We start from the raw sequence: 19,663 nt of genomic DNA, 5'->3' as shown, positions 1-19,663 counted from the left end.
AACCCACAGCCAATATCATACTGAATGGGCAAAAACTGGAAGCATTCCCTTTGAAAACTGGCACAAGACAGGGATGCCCTCTCTCACCACTTCTATTCAACATAGTGTTGGAAGTTCTGGCCAGGGCAATTAGGCAGGAGAAGGAAATCAAGGGTATTCAAGTAGGAAAAGAGGAAGTCAAATTGTCCCTGTTTGCAGATGACATGATAGTATATCTAGAAAACCCCATTGTCTCAGCCCAAAATCTCCTTAAGCTGATAAGCAACTTCAGCAAAGTCTCAGGATACAAAATCAATGTACAAAAATCACAAGCATTCTTATACATCAATAACAGACAAACAGAGAGCCAAATCATGAGTGAACTCCCATTCACAATTGCTTCAAAGAGAAAAAAATACCTAGGAATCCAACTTACAAGGGATGTGAAGGACCTCTTCAAGGAGAACTACAAACCACTGCTCAAGTAAATAAAAGAGGATACAAACAAATGGAAGAACATTCCATGCTCATGGGTAGGAAGAATCAATATCGTGAAAATGGCCATCCTTCCCAAGGTCATTTACAGATTCAATGCCATCCCCATCAAGCTACCAATGACTTTCTTCACAGAATTGAAAAAAACTACTTTCAAGTTCATATGGAACCAAAAAAGAGCCCGCATTGCCAAGTCAATCCTAAGCCAAAAGAACAAAGCTGGAGGCATCACACTACCTGACTTCAAACTATACTACAAGGCTACAGTAACCAAAACAGCATGGTACTGGTACCAAAACAGAGATATAGATCAATGGAACAGAACAGAGCTGTCAGAAATAATGCCACATATCTACAACTATCTGATCTTTGACAAACCTGACAAAAACAAGAAATGGGGAAAGGATTCCCTATTTAATAAATGGTGCTGGGAAAACTGGCTAGCCATATGTAGAAAGCTGAAACTGGATCCCTTCCTTACACCTTATACAAAAATTAATTCAAGATGGATTAAAGACTTAAATGTTAGACCTAAAACCATAAAAACCCTAGAAGAAAACCTAGGCATTACCATTCAGGACATAGGCATGGGCAAAGACTTCATGTCTAAAACACCAAAAGCAATGGCAACAAAAGCCAAAATTGACAAATGGGATCTCATTAAACTAAAGAGCTTCTGCACAGCAAAGGAAACTACCATCAGAGTGAACAGGCAACCTACAAAATGGGAGAAAATTTTCGCAACCTACTCATCTGACAAAGGGCTAATATCCAGAATCTACAATGAACTCAAACAAATTTACAAGAAAAAAACAAACAACCCCATCAAAAAGTGGGCGAAGGACATGAACAGACACTTCTCAAAAGAAGACATTTATGCAGCCGAAAAACACATGAAAAAATGCTCACCATCACTGGCCATCAGAGAAATGCAAATCAAAACCACAATGAGATACCATCTCACACCAGTTAGAATGGCAATCATTCAAAAGTCAGGAAACAACAGGTGCTGGAGAGGATGTGGAGAAATAGGAACACTTTTACACTGTTGGTGGGACTGTAAACTAGTTCAACCATTGTGGAAGTCAGTGTGGCGATTCCTCAGGGATCTAGAACTAGAAATTCCATTTGACCCAGCCATCCCATTACTGGGTATATACCCAAAGGACTATAAATCATGCTGCTATAAAGACACATGCACACGTATGTTTATTGCGGCATTATTCACAATAGCAAAGACTTGGAACCAACCCAAATGTCCAACAATGATAGACTGGATTAAGAAAATGTGGCACATATACACCATGGAATACTATGCAGCCATAAAAAATGATGAGTTCATGTCCTTTGTAGGGACATGGATGAAATTGGAAATCATCATTCTCAGTAAACTATCGCAAGAACAAAAAACCAAACACCGCATATTCTCACTCATAGGTGGGAATTGAACAATGAGAACACATGGACACAGGAAGGGGAACATCACACTTTGGGGACTGTTGTGGGGTGGGGGGAGGGGGGAGGGATAGCATTGGGAGATATACCTAATGCTAGATGACGAGTTGGTGGGTGCAGCGCACCAGCATGGCACATGTATACATATGTAACTTACCGGCACGTTGCGCATATGTACCATAGAGCCTAAAGTATGATAATAATAATAATAATAATAATAATAATAATAAAGAAAAAAAGAAATTTAACTTTGGCATCCTCACAATTGTTTAATTGTTTGAAGGCCAGACCATGCACACATGTGTCTAATATTGACATGGACTCTGTCATCACTAGAATGCAAGCTCCTGGGAAGTGGGTGTGCCTCCTGCTTTAAACAAATGTCTGGTCATCATCCTTCATACTTTAAAACACTGCAAAAGAGAGGAAACAAATATTTTAAATGTAATAATGAGATTGGTCCTCTTTGCTAAGCATATGCAGTCAGTCTCTCTCTCTCTCTCTCCCCACCCCCTATGTTTCAAGGAATGAAGATGGATGATCTTGATTTATCCACACTTTCTCCAGAAAGTCACACTCAGAAACAACTGGCTACTGGGGTGGGATATAGGTGGGATATAGGGATATCTTACAGAACAACAGGATAATGGCAGATAATGGCCTCATTCCTGCCACATTTCATCCTCTGAGCCAACTGCTCTGATAGCAAGCCCTGGGGACAAAAGGGTGTTTAATGTTTCAATAATGAAGATGATGGTTCAGGAGGCCTCAGGCAACTTCTCAGCCCAAACCTCAGCCTCTTCTTCAGCAACCTTTTCTGCCACACAACAAATGCACCAGGTTCCTGGGCAGGCTGCGACAGGCTGGCTAATGTTAGAGGAACATCCCGAATACATTAAAACACTGCAAAACACATTTGCATTCAACCTCTCTTTATTCTGTTTCTTCTTCAGTCCTTTTTTAAGGTTGTGTTATATTGTTTTCACTTTAAATGGAACCATCCTAATTCAGTCAAGACTAGAAAACCAAATAATAGCCTCAGGATAGACTTTGCAAAAGAGAAAGCAAACCCGACAGGGGAGCTGGCCCAGCTGCCAAAAGCTCAGGCAACAGGGGAGCAGCCTCTCTCCCAAACATGCCCAGATTGGGTTTGAAATGGAGGCCACAGCCACAGGAGATAAATGTCACTTGTCACCACAAAAGGTTGGACTTCTCAGGGGTAGTTACAGCCTTCACTGCAGCCTGAACCTTGCTCAACCCGCTTATTCTGTGTGTCCCAGTGACCACTGGATAACCATGATTTGCAGAGTGCTAACAATGACACCAAAGAGGATCCAGACATGACCATTAATCTCATGCCCCAGCCATTGCGATCTGAGTGACCAGGGTCAACTGGCATTATGTAATGGGTGTCTCAAAAGCTGAATTAAAATAAGAGATGTCTCAGAGCACAAGAACCTCATATGATCTGGATGGAAGTGGAGAGAAGGCACACACTACCATTCGGCCACTGGAGACAGAATGAAATCAAGTTAAAATTCAAGATCAAGGTCAAGACCTAGAAATCACGTGACTGAGAAAGAAACATTAAAAAAAAGGGATGAAAGAGACAGAAAAAAGACACAATTCCCTAGGCTTACAGGAGGATTTGGGAGTAACTGTTCTCTTCCTTACAAATCTTCCCCTTTGTTTACTCTCCCTCTGAGTGCAGTAGAAAGAATAAGCCCTGATTCTCAGAAGATCTGGGTTCTCCTCCAGCCGCCAGTCCTCACTAGCCCTGTGCCCTATCACAAGTTAACTTGGCTCTCAGAGCACCTGGAACATAGGAGGCACCCAAGAAATTCTTCTTTTATTCTCCTGTTTTACATACTCCTTTACCTCATTTTCTCTCTTGCTTCTCTTGTTCTTACCCATGTTATCATCATTATTCCTTCTACATATTAGCTTTTCCTTTTTTCCATACAATTAGAGGATGTCAACGAAAGTTAGACTTGAAAAAGAGGCTTTTATCCATAACCTAGTAAAAAGTATCCGTAACCACCTATAGCAAACACGATGATTCATAGAGAAATATTGAATGTTTTCACCTGAACTCAGGAACAAGAGAATTATGTCTACCACCACTTCTATTCAACACTGTGGGTAGGTCATAACCTGTGCAATAAGGCAAGAAAATGAAATAAAAGGTATTAAATAAAAGATATGAAGACACAAAACACCTTTGTTCACAGATGACATAATGAAAATCCAATTTAAAGATTATACTAGGAACAAAAATTAGAAAATGAAAAATTTTAAATTCCCACTTAAGGTATCACAAAGCATCAGATCCCTGGGAATAAATCTATTGAAAGATGTACAAGACCTTTCAACTGAAAAGTATGAAACACTGCTGAGAGAAATTAAGGAAAATTTTAAAAGGTTCATCTTCCTCAAGCTTACTGACTGATATAATCCTACCCTAAAATCCTAGCAGGATTTTTTGTGGAAACTGGCAAGTGATTCTAAAATGTTTATGAAAACACAAACAGTCCAAAAGAGCTAAGACAATCATGAGGGAAAAAAAGATAAGATTGGCAAACTTAGATTACCAAATAATAAGATTGATTATAAAGCTACAGTATTAATACAGTGTGATGTTGGTATTAGGATAGGAAAATAGACCAATGGAACCAAATAGAAAGTTCACAAATGGACACACAAGTAAGACGCCTGATTTGCAACAAAGACATCTTTCCAGTAAATAGTGCTGGGCCATTTGGAATTCTATATGAGAAAAGAAAATGAAATTGGCCCCCTTCGTCACACCAGATACTCAACACATAAAACAAATTCTGGAAGAATCACAGGCCTAAATGTGAACATTAAAACAATAAAACTTCTAGAATAAAACATAGGAGACTATCTCCCTGACCTTGGAATAGACAAAGATTTTATTTATTTTATTTATTTATTATTATTATACTTTAGGTATATCTCCCAATGCTATCCCTCCCCCCTCCCCCTACCCCACAACAGTCCCCAGAGTGTGATGTTCCCCTTCCTGTGTCCATGTGTTCTCATTGTTCACTTCCCACCTATGAGAGAGAATATGCGGTGTTTGGTTTTTTGTTCTTGCAATAGTTTACTGAGAATGATGATTTCCAATTTCATCCATGTCCCTACAAAGGACATGAACTCATCATTTTTTATGGCTGCATAGTATTCCATGGTGTATATGTGCCACATTTTCTTAATCCAGTCTATCATTGTTGGACATTTGAGTTGGTTCCAAATCTTTTGCTATTGTGAATAATGCCGCAATAAACATACGTGTGCATGTGTCTTTATAGCAGCATGATTTATAGTCCTTTGGGTATATACCCAGTAATGGGATGGCTGGGTCAAATGGTATTTCTAGTTCTAGATCCCTGAGGAATCGCCACACTGACTTCCACAATGGTTGAACTAGTTTACAGTCCCACCAACAGTGTAAAAGTGTTCCTATTTCTCCATATCCTCTCCAGCACCTGTTGTTTCCTGACTTTTGAATGATTGCCATTCTAACTGGTGTGAGATGGTATCTCATTGTGGTTTTGATTTGCATTTCTCTGATGGCCAGTGATGGTGAGCATTTTTTCATGTGTTTTTTGGCTGCATAAATGTCTTCTTTTGAGAAGTGTCTGTTCATGTCCTTCGCCCACTTTTTGACGGGGTTGTTTGTTTTTTTCTTGTAAATTTGTTGGAGTTCATTGTAGATTCTGGATATTAGCCCTTTGATAGACAAAGATTTTATAATCTTAAAAGAAAAAAATACTCAATTGTATTTCATTAAAATTAAGAACAGACTGTAAGAAGATATCTACAATAAATATATCTGACAAAGAAGTCAAGTCCAGAAAATAAGGAACTTACAAATCTAACTTAAAAATACACAATGCAATATAAAATGGACAAAATACTTGAACAGGCATTTTACTAAAGAATATATCCAAATGGCCATTAGGCATATGAAAAATGCTCAGCATCTCAGTAATTGAATTAAAAACCACAATGGGATTTATCACCATACCCAACAGAATGACTAAAATGAAAAATGTTAAAAAAAAATTAGGCATTGGCAAGGAAGTGAAATGATTAGAAATCTCATCCATTGCTGGAGGGAGTAGAATCGGTACAACCACTCTGGAAAATTACTTGGTGGTATCTACTAAAATCTACTTTGTGACCCAGCTAGTCTACCCTTGGGTATATACGCCAAAGAAATGAGTACATATATCCAAAAAATACACAGGAATGTTCATATAGCCAAAAACTGGAAACAAGTCAGATGTCCATGAATTACAGAATAGATAGATAATTTGGATATATTCCTGTACTATGGAGAAATAAAAAGAACAAACTAAAGTTACATATATCCACAGTGTTAAATCTCACAGACATAATGTTAACTGAAAAAAAAAACCTTAACAAAAAAGAGAATACAAGGATTACACATATTAGCTATCTATTGCTGTGTAACAAATTATTCCAAAACTGAACAGTTTAAAACAACAGATATTTATTGTTTCACAATTTTTGTGGGTCAGGAATGCAGGTACATCTTACCTGGGTCTTCCACCTCACAATTTTTCACAAGGCATTACAAAAGATGTCAGCCAGGCTACAGTAATCTCAAGGCTCAACTGAGGGAAGATTTGCTTCCCTCACTCACTACAGATATAGGGCCAAGGGCCTTAATTCTTCATTGGTTGTTGCCAATAAGGCAGCTAAAAACACAAAGGCTTTTCATCAGAGCAAATGAGGAGAGCCAGAGACCACGAAATCAAAATGATAGCCAAAGTCTTTTGTAACCTAATCTTAGAAGTGATACCCCATCACTTTTGCCGAATACTATTCACTACAAGCAAGTTACTGAGTCCAGTCCACACCCCAGGGGAGGAGACTGTACAAGGATAGGAATATTAGAAGGCAAAGGCTGCTAGAACCACATTAGAGCTGCATATAGTGGCCATCTACCATGCTATCTTATTCCATTTATATGATTTTCAAGAACAGGCAAAACTTAATAGAAGTAAGAACATTGATTATTCCCAGGGGGAGAGACTACTGGTCTACAGGGAACATAAAGGAGCTTTCTGCGGTGCTATAAATGTTCTATGTCTTGATCTTGTTTGGGTGGTGAGTAACATCAGTGTAATCATGTGTTGAAACTTCATTGAAATGGACACTGAAAATGTATGCTAGCTAGCTAATGTATTTCAAAGAATTATTAATTTACATTTTTGGGCACACGATGTATAAAGATGTAATTATGGCATCACCAACCAAAAGGGATGAAGATAGAGCTGTTAAAGGAGCAGAGTTTTTTATGTTATTGAAGTTAGGCTGGTATAAATTTAAGTTAGTTGTTATAACTTTAAGATGTTAAATATAATCCCTATGGTAACCACAAAGAAAATAGCTATAGAATATATACAAAAGGAGACTGGGTGCAGTGGCTCATGCCTGTAGTCTCAACACTATAGAGGCCAAGGCAGGAGGACTGCTTGAGCCCAGGAATTTGAGATCAGCCTGGGCAACATAGCAAGACCCTGTGTCTACCAAAAAAATTTAAAAATTAGCTGGGCATCGTGGCACGCACCTAGGAGGTTGAGGCAGGAGGATCACTTGTCCCCAGGAATTCAAGGCTGCAGTGAGCTATGATCACACCACTGCACTCCAGCCTGGGCAACACAGTGAGACTCTGCCTCAAAAACACATGAACAAACAACAACATCAAAAAATACACACACACACACACACACACACACACACAAAAGGAAATAAGAAATAAACTTACATTTTTTTACTACAAAAAATATCAACTAAACACACACAAAAGAGAACAGTAATGCAGGAAATGGGGGACAAAAAGACTGTAAGGCATATATAGAAAACAAATATCAACACGTCAGAAGTAAGTACCTCCTTATCAGTAATTAACTATAAATGTAAATGGACTAAATTCTCCAGTCAAAAGCAGAGATTGGAAGAATGGATTGTTAAAAGACATGATCCAATTATATGCTGTCTATAAGAGACTCAGTTTAGATCCAAACATGCAAACACATTGAAAGTGAAAAGATGAGAAAAATATTCCATGCAAACATTAACCAAAAGCGAACAAAGGTGACTATACTAATATCTAACAAAATCGACTTTAAATCAAAAAAAGTTGCAAACAAGAGACAAAGAAGGACAATATACATTAATAAAAGGTTCAAAACAGCAGGAAAATGCAACAGTTATGAATACTTAATGACAGACCATGAAAATATATCAAGTAAAAGCATTACAAAATTGAAGGGAGAAATAGCTTCATAATAACAGTTGAAGATTTTAATACTTTACCCTCAAAAAATGGATAAAACAACTAGACCAAATATAAGGAAATAAAAGAATTAATACAATAAACCACTTAGATATAAACATATACAGAACATTCTATTCAGCAACAATGAAAATTAAACAGCACACTCTTAAACAAACAATGCAGCAAAGAAAACATCAAAACAGAAATTAGAAAATACTTAGAGATGAATGAAAACAAAAACACAAAATACCAAATCTTATGGGATGCAGCAAAAGCAGTCCTAAGGGGGAAATTTATAGCTATAAACACTTACAATTAAAAAACAGGAAAGATCTCAAATCAATAACCTAACTTAAGAATCTAGAAAAATAAGAAAACTAAACCCAAAGCTAGCAGACAGGAAAAAAAAAAGGTCAGAACAGAGATCAGAGAACAGAAAAACACTAGAGAAAATCAATGAAACCAAAAGTTGGTTATTTGAAAAGATCAATGAGATTGACAAATATTTACCTCACTAGACTAAGAAAAAAAGAGAGAAGACTCAAATCACTAAAATAAAAAATGAAACTGGAAACATTACTATTGATTCTACAGAAATAAAAAGGACTATAAATGAGTACTATGAACAATTGTATGCCAACAAGTTGGAAAACTTAGATAAAATGGACAAATTCCTAGAAACACAAAACCTACCAACACCAAATGATGAAGAAGTAGATAATCAGAATAGACCTATAACAGTAAGGAAATTAAGTAGCCAAAAATCTTCCAAAAAATAAAAACCCTGGACCTGATGGTTTCACCAGTGAATTCTACCAAATATTTAAAGAACAATCACCAATCCTTCTTAAACTTTTCCAAAAAACTGAAGAGGAGGAGAAGCTCTTTAACTCATTTTATGAAGCCAGTATTAATTACCTTGATACCAAAGCCAGTCAAAGACACTATAAGAAAAGAAAACTATAGACCAGTATTCCTTATTGACACAGCTGGAAAAATCCTCAACAAAATACAAGTAAACCAAATTTGGCAGCATCTTAGCAGGATTATACGCCATGACAAGTGGTATTTATTCCTGGAATACAAGGATGGTTCAACATATGAAAATTGACCAGTATACCACATTAACAGAATGAAACAGAAAAAAACACATGATCATCTTAGTTGATGCAGAAAAAGCATTTGACAAAATCCACCAACCCTTTCATGATAAAAACACTCAACAAACTAGGAATAGAAGGAAACTACCCTAGCCAGGCATGGTGGCTCACACCTGTGATCCCAGCACTTTGAGAGCCTGAGGCAGAAAAAATGAGCCCAGGAGTTCAAGATCATGGGCAATATAGTAAGACCTCATCTCTACAAAAAAAAAATATATATATATATTTAAGTTAGCCAAGCATGGTGGCACACACCTGTAGTCCCAGATACTTGGGAGACTGAGGTAGGAGGATTGCTTGAACCTGGAAGGCGGAGGCTGCAATGAGCTGAGATTGTGCCACTGTACTCCAGCCTGGGCAACAGAACAAGACTCTGTCTCGAAAAAAAGAAAAAAAAAAAAAGTAAAAGAATGAAACTACCTTAACACAATAGGAGCCATATAAAAAAAAAAAACCCCACAGTTAACATCATACTCAATCATAAAAGACTGAAAACTTTTCCTCTAGGATCAGGAACAAGTCAAGGAAGCTGGCTTTTACCAATACTGTTCAACACAGTACTGAAAGTTCTGACCAGAGCAATTAGGCAAGAAAAAAAAAGGCATACAAATTGGAAAGAAAGAAGTAAATTATTTCATTTACAGATGATATGATGTAGTATGTAGAACACTCTAAAGTTTAAAAAAAGATTGGAACTAATAAATTCAGCAAAGTAGCAGGATACAGACAATAATCAGTTGCATATCATTACATTAACAAGGAACAATTGGAAAAGAAAATTATAAAAATAATTTCATTTATAATAGCAGTAAAAATAATAAAATACTTAGGAATTATCAAAGGACAGAAAAGAGTTGTCAATGAAAATTATAAAATACTGCTGAAAGAAATTAAAGACATAAATAAATGGAAACACCCCATGTTCATGAACGAGAGACTTAATATTGTCAAAATGTCAATACTATCCAAAGCAACTTACAGATTCAATGCAATCTCTATCAAAATCCCAATGATGTTTTTTGCAGAAATAGAAAGGCCCATCCTAAAATTCATATGGAATCTCAAGGGAGCCTGAATAGCTAAAATGGCCCTGAAAAAGCAAAACAAATCTAGAAGACTTATACTTCCTGAATAAAATCTTACTACAAAGCTACAGTAATCAAAACAGTGTGGCACTAGCCTAAAGACAGATGCATAAACCAATAGAATAGAACCCAGAAATAAACCTTCATATAAATGGTCAAATGAATTTTGACAAAGGTGCCAAGACCATTCAATGGAGAAAGGACGGTCTTTTCAATAAACGGTGCTGAGAAAACTTGATAGAAAACAATTAAATACCTAACACCATATATAAAAATTAACTCAAAATGAATAAAAGACCTAAATGTAAGACCTAAAACCATAATGCTCTTAGAAGAAAATTTATGGGAAAAGTTTCACTACATTGGATTTCTTAGATACAACACCAAAGGCATAGCCAACAAAAGAGAAAAATTGGAGTTCATGAAAATTAAAAAATTTTATATATCAAAAGATTCCATCAGCCAAGTAAAAAGGCAACCTGCAGAATGGAAGAAAATATTTGCAAATCATACATCTGATAAGGAGTTGGCATGCAGAATATATAGAGAACTCCCAAAACTCAACAACAAAACAAGCAACTCAATTTCAAAAATGGGCAAAGGACTTGAATAAACATTTCTCCAAAGGAGATATACAAATGACTAATAAGCACATGAAAAGATGTTCAATATCACTAATCACTAGAGGAATAAAAATAAAAACTACGATGAGCTACTACTTCTTCCATTCAGATGACTACTATAAAAAAAAAAACAAAGTGTTGGTGAGGACATGGAGAAATTGGAAGACTTGTGTTCTATTGGTACAGCTACTATTGAAAACAATGTGATGTTTCCTCAAAAAACTAAACGTAGAATTACAACATAATATAGCAATTCCACTTATGGGCATTTCCCCAAAAGAAGTGAAAGCAGGATCTCAAAGAGATACTGGTATACCATATACCCATGTTCATAGCAACATTATTCCAAATAGCTGAAATATGAAAGCAACCCAAGCGTTCATCAACAGACGAATGGATAAACAAAACATGGTAAATACATACAATGGAATATTATTCAGCTTTGAAAAGGGAGGACATTCTGACGCATATTACAACATGGATGAACCTTGAGGACATCACGCTAAGTGAAATATTCCAAAGGCAAATGCTATATGATTCCACTTATTAAGGTAGCTAGAGTAATCAACATCATAGAGACACAAAGTAGAACGACAGTTGTCAGGGCTGGAAGCAGGGTAGAATGGGGAGTAATTATTTAATGGGTGCGGAGTTTGTTTTGCAACCTGAAAAGTGTTCTGGAGATGAATGGCAGTGACGCTGGTACAACATTATGAATGTACTTAAAGCTACTGAACTGTACACTTTAAAATGGTTAAGATGGTAAACTTTTATGTTATGTGTATTTTGCCACAATAAAAATAATAAATGTTTTAAACCTGTGCACTCTAGTACATGTATATTATATATCAATAAACATGCTGAAGGGAAAAAGGATATAGTAGCTACTAACCTTTCTCCTTCTATACTAAAGATTTGGAGGCCCAGAAAGATGAACTGACTTCCTAAAGTCACAGAGCCACTTTTGAGTGGCAGTGCTTGTTCTTAACACTTCTCTCTGCTGAAGTGTATTGCATATGAACACAGACACATGTCCAGCTGAACTAACTTCCCCGCTGCAAGATAACTCTTTGCTCTCAGAGGGAGGGGACTGCACCTGTTTAATTTGCTTTAACAGTCCTAATGTCAGAATCACACTTGGGGAAAATATCTCTAATATCTGATAAAGCTCTCGGGAATTAGTTCCAACTAAGAGTTATTCTTCCTAGACTCCCTTCACCTATGGTGCCTGTAAATGGTGAACAATTAAAATGCCAATTATTCTGACCCTTCTAATTCAAACATGAGAAAGTCTAGATATGATCTGTGCTATAGTTAAAGTTTTATGCTGAGTTCAAAAAGTATTTGCATAATTTTGGGGGAAAATATGCAAATGGTACATTTGGCCCACTTAATCATAGTTAACTTTGGTGAGACAGACATCATGGTAAGACAATACAAGTGTATCTCACTGAATCTGAACATCAACATTATGAAGTAGGTACTAATATATATTCATACCTATTTTGTAAATGAAGACATTTAAATGTAGGGAATATAAGTAACTTGCCCAAGACCATATAGCTAGTAAGAGGCTAAACCAGGATCAAACTCTTGTCTCTCTCACTCCAAACCCTGTGATCTTAATTAATTCACTATTCACTCCCCATGTAACATTCAACAAAGAAAAAGAGGAAAAAAAGGCACTTAGTAGTTCTAGATGTGCCCGTCATAAATGGTTCTGACAGAATCAACAAAGCAGGTCCAGAAGGGCCCCCTTAGAAGTCAGATCAAGTTACTGTAGGCCCTGGAAAGAACAAGGTTGGATAGTAAAGGCACTTTATATGGTTTACTAATGCGTGTGCACACACACGCACGTGCGCGCACACACACACAGCTGTTCCAATAAAGTTTAATTCCAGACCTCCAACCAGTAAGGTGCTCATCTGAGTTGGGCAGCCCAGACACTGGAGACCAAATTGAGACCAACCTGCCCACTTTAAATCCTAGGAGTGCCATGAAGGCGCCTTGAACTCAAGTGGCAAACACTCCTGAAACTCAGATGAATCAAGGAAAGCTCAGCAAGGTGACACAAATGGAAAGTATGAGGCTTCCTTACGTCCATCTATTGCCAGATGGGGCACCAGGACAGCAGCTCCCAGAGGAGGTCCGTGGCTAAGCACCCCCAGCTCTTAGAACCCTGTGAAGCACTAAGCTGACACCATCCTACAGACTAGGACCAGTTGTATTAAGAGAAAAGGTGGCTAGATCACATGAATACAACTTGAAATCACAATCAGAATGAACCTATGCAAACAACAATGGCAAACAAGCTGTAGAACAACACAGGATTGGCCATTTACTCTGGGGTTTTGTTCCCTTTTAATGCTCACTTGTTACTTGTTCATTCATTTATCAGCCGGCGTTTGTTAAGAAAAGTCTACTAGACAATATTTTTTAACTGTGAAAAATGTAGTCATTTTTTTTTCTTTAAAAAGGGACATTGCTCATTTATTTCTGTAGCAGACCATAGAAGCAGACCTAGATCAGGCTACAGCCTGATCCTTGGGTAAACCAAGATATAAAACAGGGGAACAGTTTTCTCTCTCTTGAGGAGTTTATAGTCTAGAGAAAGAGAAGATCAGAGATCAGTAGGAAGAAACAGGATCAAGAGAGGAGGGCAGGCAGGAAGATCTCAGGAGAAGGGAGAAGACAAATGGAGAAGCAAGAAGATGGGGCATAGGCAGAGAAAAGCAGCTGAGGAGAAGGGTATTGGTTGTGGGGCCCAGCAGGTGAGCTCGGGAAAGTCAGTACCTATGTGAGCACAGCACTTTGCCTGGCTAAGTCCATACCAACTAGGTTCAGAGCCTTGTCTCAAATTTAATAACATACAAACACAAGTAGTTCCTATGCACACTCCAGTATCTCCTTACTGAAAGCATCATGTCTGTTCTCTTCATGACACCTACCACAGTTTTAACTATGTATATGTTATTAACTTGATAATTGTCTCCAACATACTCTCTCTCTTCTCTCTTCTCTCTCTCTCTCTCTCCCAACGCTAAGCTGCAAGAGAACACAGTTTACATCTTATGCCCCTAATAATTTTCAGCTCTGCCATTTTCTAGCCGTGTTACCTTAGGCAGGTTATTTAACCTCTCTGATCCAATAGTCCAAAGAGACTTTGTGAGGATCAAATAAGAAATGCTTATAAAATACAGGATAGACCAGCCTGAGAAACACAGTGAGACCCCATCTCTATAAAAAATTTAAAAAAATAGTTGGGTATGGAGGCATGCACCTATAGTCCCAGCTACTTAGGAAACTGAGGCAGAAGGATCACTTGAGCCCAGGAGTTTGAGGTTACAATGAGCTATGATCACATCACTGCACTCCAGTCTGGGCATCAGAGCAAGACCCTGTCTCTAAAATAAAACAAAATACAGGATAGCTCTCATTAAAATTATTCCATTTCCCTGAAGAAATACTGCACAGGAACAAAAGGTCCCAGGTCTACATTCCACAAAAGCTCTTCCTCCTTATGCTAGATAAGGTTTATTCCTGCGGCCCATGGTTAGATTCTCCATTCAAGGATCCAGACAGAAAAATCCTATTTCTGTGACTGCATCCTATTTTATTGGTATTTCATCCCTCCAGGCAGTTTCAATCCTCTCCCCTTTCCTCTTCTCCTCCTCCTGCCTGATGCTATGATGCCACAATCCAGTCTCTGTGACTCGGAGGAAATGTTTCCATGGTGATGAGCAATGATGTCATAAAGGGGGGATTGTTACAGGGTTGAATAAAATCTGGCACTAGATGCACCCTGCCTCCTTATATAAGAGGGGGCGGGAGACAAGCCCTATCAGCACATCCCAGAAAATGGGAAACCGAATCACCCAGGGGATGGCAAGGAATGACCAGAGGGAAAGTTCCAGTTCTGTCCACCATGCACTACCAGCCCCATTTTGGAAAAGAACAGATTTAATAGACCTCACCAAGACAAGAATTGTTTTTCGTCAAAGGAAATCAAAGGAACAAACAAGAGGCAGTGACCACCGGAGACTTCACCTTTTGGTCTAGGAAAACCCAAGCAGGCAGTGTCTACATCCATCAAAGCCCAGTGTATCAAATACTTATTGAATAAGAACCCACGGACTTTTCCTTACCAGAGCCTTAGATTGCCATGTGTGTCTGATTGCTCCAAAGACAGACTATTGTGATTTCGACCCTGTATGCATTTTAGAGTAACAAGTCTTACCAGAAAAATAATAGCCAGCCCCAGCTTAATTCCTAGAGAAACTCAAACCACCTTGTTAAGAACATTCCCAGAGAAGAGTTTATACTAAGGAGCACTGCACAATGCTGTTTGCCATCTCTGGGCCCTCTAAAAGCAAGCCCAACCTTGGAAAAGGAATGTCTGCCACCAGGGAAACGTGGCTGCACTGCTGGAGGAAGAACTTGATCATGACGGGCAATGCTTGGAAGTAAAGAAGCATCTGCTGCCTTGGAAAGGCTTGGTCAGGGCAATCATTGTCACAGGCCACTTTTTTTCTCTGACTATCTCTTGGAATTTCAGAGTGACTAAGTGATTGCTACAATTGTGAGTGCCATGGAATAGACCCTGTTCCATAAAAGGTCTCCCTTGGTCCTGCAGGAGGCTCTGGGAGCCCATGCTTTAGCGAATGTATAGTCCCTCATTCTTTCTCTGGGCAGCTGGTTTTCCTAAAGGCTCTGCTCCCAGCGAGCACAGTCCACAGCAGTAGCTAAATGTGTGCAGTGCATGTGTACTTTTATGGTCTTCATCATTATTTATGAACTAACTTAAAAGGGAAGTCATTTCCATCCAGGAAACCTGGCATATGCTTTTTCATACTGACACATACGTAGAGATAACTGTGCTTTCTTATTATTCCAGAGAGCAAGACGCAGTATCTTCCAGAAGTTGGTGCGGGCAGCACCAAACCATCCACCATGTATCAGAGAAAAGCCAGACAGCTAGAAGGCTCCATTCCCAGCCCACTCTCCAGTCCCCAAACATGTCACCATCTCTCATGCCTCCTTACTGGGCCCATGCTGTCCCCTTGCCCAGGAATGTCCTCCACCCCCATCCCATCCCCATAGCCCCCTTCACTGTAAGGTCTGGGCCCAGCAAATTGCCCAGCTCCTCTTCTCTGAATGCTTCTTTTATGTCTCTGAGAAGTTCCTTCCTCCTTTACTGTCCATCTCTTCCACCACATGAGGGGTTTGGGGGAGCTCTTTGAAGACAAGGGACTCTTCCTCATTCATATTTGAATACTGGGCCCAAGCACGTGCCCCTAGCATCTGCAATACACACATGTCAAGGTGAATGGGGAGACAGATGCCAAGATCCTTGAGCGCTGCAAATCTTCACTGCCAACTTCAACTACTCCAAAATAAAGTCAAAATTTTAAAAGTAAGCTTTGATGACTCAAGTGACTAATTTTATGGACAAGGAACCCTTAATGAAATCTAGGAGGAATGTGGTGACATAAGCAGGACAGGGCTGTGAGACACTGAGTAAACAGTTTATCCTCCCTGAGCTTCAATTTTCTCATCTGTAAAAATGAAGAATGGTGGAAGTTTGAGCTCAAAGTCCATCTCTAACATTCTAACTCAGTGAAGCAGCCTGTGGCATTTTCACATCCTTAAACGGAAATGTGTTACACTTCAAGGATGATTCCTCAAGGCACTTTGCTGCCCTCCTGGGTTGATATTTTTCCTTTCATTTTCACCTTAAGCCCCGCTCCTGTTTATTGCTCACAATGCACTCCAGACTGGGGATGGCTGACAATTCCCCCATGAAGGACACACTATAAAAACAGATGGAACTGCTGCCTAGTCAAGCTGCACTTAATGCAACGTCACCCCAAGACAGACTGCACCCTCTTCCCCAATGCGTCTGAGCCTACCCTTAGCCAGCCCTCACCCCTGCCTCCCCCAACAACCAGCAAAGCTCTTCCCAAGTCATGCCTGAGCCCAGATAATTTCATTATTTTACAAAGGCATCTCTGTGTGCCCATATATCCTGTCATTCTCCTTGTCCATGACAAATGCTTGGCATAAAAGTTACCTTTGGAAATGTGTTAAGGCAGGCAGCATGCACATTCAGAGAGGCCGGCGGGGGGGAAGTCGAGAAGGATGGGGGATGATAGAGATGTTCTTTACTGTGCGTCAGAAAAATAAAAGAAGAAAGAGGAGTGGGGGGCTACCAGGGTGAAGGAAAAAGCTCCTGGTTCATTCAGCAGCAGCATGCATGTGTTCGAAGTCTGTCCTAGTTGCTCAGCAACCCAGAAAAAGCATTTCAGAGAGCAAGAGGCTAATTGGATAAATGAATTAATTAGACATTTCTGAAGTCATTGCCGTAAATGATAACAGGCTTGTGCGGCCAGTATTTTGCTAGTGAAAATGTCTTCCCATCCCTACCTGAGCTTTGATCCAGAAAATGTGGGGAGCTGGGGAGCGAGGGAGCCACCACGTAACAACATATCAGAGGTGCTATGTGGAGAGAGGAAAGCAATGGAGGAAGCCCTGCCTTAGAGGAAAAGTTGAACTAAATGGCCTTCGAAGTCTCTTTCAACTTTTAATATTTGATCAGTTTTGCACTGCAGGGTAGGGAGGACAAGAAAAGGAGTAAATCCCCACTCTGCCAGCCTGAAGGCAACTTAATAACCTGCTTTCCCACACCATCCTATGGGGTTTCCCTCTGCTGTATTTAAAGCAAGCAAGTGCCCATGAAAGGCGATAGACAGCACTTGTTAGGGAGTTTGTGTGGTGTTGGTGGTTGCTTTTTTCCCTTGCTCTGTTTTCCTTCTCCCTGTTGGCTTCCTTTAATTACAACAGAACCCCACTGGCTGCTCTAATGATGGAGAGGACTCCACTGTGCCAGGAGGGAGCAGGCAAGAGGTGGGAAGGGAACAGGCAGAGTGAAAGGAAGGCAGCCGGCAGCTCCCAGAGCTGGAAGGAGAGACGGCAGTGTGGGCTTCTGCTGCTCCTTCCACTAACAAGTTGCTGAGTGACTCCAGGCAAAAACTCAGCCTCTCTGAGCCTTTCTTTTTCCTCCCATGAAGTAGGGAGAATGGATTTTGTGGTGTTTTGAGGACAATTGATGCCATTGCTAATTACATGTTTCTCTTGCTCAAAATTACTAAGGGTTCCCAGTGCCTATAAAAATAGCATGCAAGTTTGCCAGTGGGCTATGCAATGCCTGTGTGATCTGGACCTATCTCTTCCTGCCTCTCCTAGTTCCCAAAAACACCCTATTACTTCTCATCTCCAAGCCTTTACTCATCTTGCTCTTTGCCTGGAAACACCAGAGCTTAAGTACAAATATTCAATGAAGGCTTCTAGAAAAGAACATGCCAGCCTAATTGAAAAAAGGCCCAGAAGTTGAAAACCCATCTTAGCCCTCATGGGGTCAGCAGTTCAACCTTGTATTGCTGAGGCCTTGCTTCCCTTGCTGGTATGAATTGGAGAAGTGGGCTCTGTAACTCATCAAGTGAGGAGCTCTCAAGTCAGATGGTCCACGTGGGACTTGCAGATCTGTCACTCACCAGCTTTGTGACCTGGGTCAGGTATTGAACCCCATCATGCTTTTATTTACTCATCTTTACAATGTGGCTCGTAATAGTAGAAACTTCATCAAGTCACCATGAAGATTAAACAAGATGCTGAATGCAAAGGTTACAGCTCAGTGTTTGGCACACAGTAAGAGTATCCTAATTGTGGTCTATTATTTTTGCAAAATTATGTAATTTTAAAATGAAATAAAAGCTGATGTCTTTACCTTCTCCCACCCTTTTGCTGTGATACTCTCAGCCTATCCGCACTCACAAACTCTGTAATATCCTGATTTCAACATTAATAATACAGTAGACTCAACTACCTTATATCTGTATTTTCCTCTATTTCATTACCCACTCCGAAGCTTATTAGCCATGTGAGCTTGATAATCTAACTTCTCTTCATCACAGTTTTCTGTTAAAGAGAGATAATAATAACCTCCAACTCATAAAGTTATGAGGGGAAAATGAAATGACACAAATAAAGCACCCAAGACTGGCACCCGGCACACAGCAGATCTTCAGTAAATGCTGGATCCCATCCCCAGAGGCTTCACTTTTGATTCCAATATTGATTTGGATTTCCATCCTTCCACCTACACATACTTCTCTTAGATTTTAAGTTCCCAGAAGGCCGAGATCAAGTCTGAACTGTTTCTTGTTCATCATCAATCACAGTACTGAAGTGCAATCAGGAATTTGTTCAAGATATTTTTAAAACTATTTATTGCAGGATGATATGTATCTATCTATCTATCTATCTATATTCCCAAATCATACTACCTTAAACAACAATGATATTAATAAATATATAGGTAATAACAACTCAACTATGAAGTGTGTTTGATCTCAGCTATGTACAAGCAAGTCTCCTCTTAAAAAGGCTTAGCCAAGACTAAGTCACAATGTCAAGACTGTACTGGACAAAGGCAGCTTGCCTGTTGAGGTATGTCACTGATTGCTAGGATGCCCA

At 39.3% G+C, this 19,663-nt stretch overlaps 1 protein-coding gene and 1 long non-coding RNA gene across 2 annotated transcripts in view; one reads left to right on the top strand and one right to left on the bottom strand.

Annotated features, from left to right (window-relative positions):
- The window catches only part of LOC134759827 (VPS10 domain-containing receptor SorCS3-like), a 174,016-nt gene that overhangs the window by 133,602 nt on the left and 20,751 nt on the right, over positions 1-19,663 (bottom strand). The window lies entirely within an intron of this gene.
- Positions 14,843-16,548, top strand: LOC103891722 (uncharacterized). Its single transcript, XR_655963.4, has 2 exons — positions 14,843-15,710; positions 16,026-16,548. It is a non-coding gene; the product is annotated as an uncharacterized LOC103891722 (long non-coding RNA).

Source organism: Pongo abelii, chromosome 14, assembly GCF_028885655.2.
Source record: "Pongo abelii isolate AG06213 chromosome 14, NHGRI_mPonAbe1-v2.0_pri, whole genome shotgun sequence".
Lineage (NCBI taxonomy): Eukaryota > Metazoa > Chordata > Mammalia > Primates > Hominidae > Pongo > Pongo abelii.
Note: the sequence above shows the minus strand (reverse complement) of the source record. Positions and strands in the feature narration are given on the sequence as shown.